This window comes from Nicotiana attenuata, unplaced genomic scaffold (genome assembly GCF_001879085.1).
Source record: "Nicotiana attenuata strain UT unplaced genomic scaffold, NIATTr2, whole genome shotgun sequence".
NCBI classification, from domain to species: domain Eukaryota; kingdom Viridiplantae; phylum Streptophyta; class Magnoliopsida; order Solanales; family Solanaceae; genus Nicotiana; species Nicotiana attenuata.
This window is the reverse complement of record NW_017671500.1, coordinates 37,751-40,339: the sequence shown is the minus strand read 5'-3', so window position 1 is coordinate 40,339 and position 2,589 is coordinate 37,751.

The following is a 2,589-nucleotide window of genomic DNA, read 5'->3' as shown; positions in this document are numbered from 1 at the left end:
ACAAAGCCTTACCCAAGACTGGTGTCACATTACTCACGAACTGCTAAGAGATTACACTAAATACAAGGTCTGAAAGAAACATAAATCTGCTTATCCGACGATACAAAGAGATGACAGTCTAATATAAGGTTAGAAGGGAGACGCCGGGCCTGCGGACGCCTTGCAAGGCTACCTCGGGTCTCTCCGGATGAAGATTATGCTCCCGAACTAAAAGCTGTCTGCTGCTGCTGCTGCTCGAAACCTGGCCTGTGCAAAAATGCAAAGAGTGTAGCATTAGCACAACACCGACCCCATGTGCTGGTAAGTGTTTAAGCCTAAACCCCGGCGAAGTAGTGACGAGGCTAGACCAGACTACCACATAAACCTATGCAATTTCATATATATATATATATATATATATTATATATATATATATATAATATATATATATATATATATACACACAACACACACAACACACAGAGCGGAAATCAAAATACAAAACAGAATAAACAATGGGAAGTATAATAAATTCCAAATAAGAGTCGTCCAATAATAAAGGAATACTAAGCACAACTCATAGTCGTAATGAAAACAGAATTAAACCATGTGCACCGGCATCAGCCCTTCGTGCTTTTACTCTCGTCCTCACCAAGCAATAACATGTGCCGGCATCACCCTTTGTGTTTTACCCTCATTCCTCACAATATATCAATAGAATCCGGCACGGGAATGGTACAATCGTGCGGTTGATTGTTCCGCGTTTTGATTCAGATTATAAATCAGACTTCCGCTATTATTAAACTTCATGTTCTATATTGTGCTATGAATTGTTAAGAGATTTTTTTTTATTAATGGAAAGGTAATTAAGTTGGCTTGCCTAGCTACCACGAGTAGGCGCCATCATGACCCCGAGGGTGGAAAATCCGGGTCGTGACATTATGGGATTTTTGAGATGATCTCCATTTATTGAGATCCTTTTTAAGGGAATATGTTACCCTTTTTATTGGAGAAACCTAGGGTTAGGGTAGAGTAGTCACCAAGTAACTGTAATGTACTCTTGGACTTTGAATAACATAAACGGGCTTGTTTGTAGGTGCCCAATTTAACGTTCTAGCCCAAATATAATTGAAGTCTTAATCCGGTAAATTTTTAATGTCTACAAATGTTTGCATTAGTACAAAATGGAGTGCCCGTACAGTCAATCGGTGATATAATTTTATCGGAAAAGGGCAAAAAAAGCCCCTAACGTATTGAATATGGATCATAATTGCCCTCCCTTAACCTTTCGGACTATAAATACCCTCAACGTTTTATTTTGGCTCAAATTTGCCCCTAAAACTAACTGACCGCACTTGGTAAAAGTTTGGACTTTAAATAGCCACGTGGCACTTTCATTATATTCCACGTGTAATATCAAGGTCAAAAATAAAACCCACCCATAAGTAAGATAAACTCAACCCGCCTAACCCCTTGAAATGGCATCTGCTGAATATGGTGTCAGATGTGAACTTGCAAGTGTCTTGTGCTTTTGAATCTCAAATACTACCCATCATGAAAAGTCTAACATAAAAAATCAAATATGCAGTCCCCTATTTTAACATATCTCTATTGACATTCTAATTAGGCGAAATACATAAATAGCCTCTTCAAGTTGTCCTTAACGGTCAGATAGACACCTCAATTATACTAATGACCAGAGAGACACCTCTTCTCGGCTAAAGTGTGTCTCATGAACCCCTCAAGATGACATGGCAAAGTGTGTGCTTTTTACTCATGTCTGGGCGCGTGAAACCCTCAAAATTATATTTTTCTCTTTTTTCTTTTTAAATTAACCTTATTTTAATGACCCACTTACCTTCATCTTCATACTTCTTTCTTCTTCAAGTTTCACCATTGATGAAAAACAAGAACAATTAAAAAGTTTCTTCCAAATTACAACAAATGGAAAAAACGTAAAATAAGCACACAATTTCGTCCAATATATACTATCACAATTGCTTATACAATTAATCACAAGCATTACCATAATAAGTAATTGGATAAATTAAATTTCACCATAATAATTAATTATGGTAAAAATTTTATTGCTCTTCTGCTCAATAAGGTCTCTTTGTTAAATCCTTCAATTACGGGTTCCAACTTTTTTCACCTTCAATTAAATTTCACCTTCAATTTGTGTGCTCTGTTTTCGGTTCCAACTTTTTTCTTCATATACGCAGGAGTGAAAATGAGGACGCGAAGCAAAGTGGAATACTTTGCTGGAAGCAAAGTGAAAATCACCTTCCAATTAAATTGTGGTGGTAATGTTTGGGGCTCCTACACGGCAAAAATTAAGACCAAGATTCAATAATTTTTTTAGTTCTTGGTCGTTCAAAAGCAGGGCCCGTCGGTTGTGTATTTGGTTAAGGGGTTTTAAGATGTTGAAGGGGTGGTCTGTTGGTGGAAGTGGCTGAAGATATTGAAGGGTTACTGGTTGTTTTGTGTTCGTCAGCGAATTTTCCGGCAGATTTGAGAGGGGCGGGCGGCGGCTGCTTGTTTGAGTGATTAGGGTTCTTTGGGGCGTAAGGAAGAAGAATAGGTTGGGCGGTGTGGACGGCGGGGGGGGGG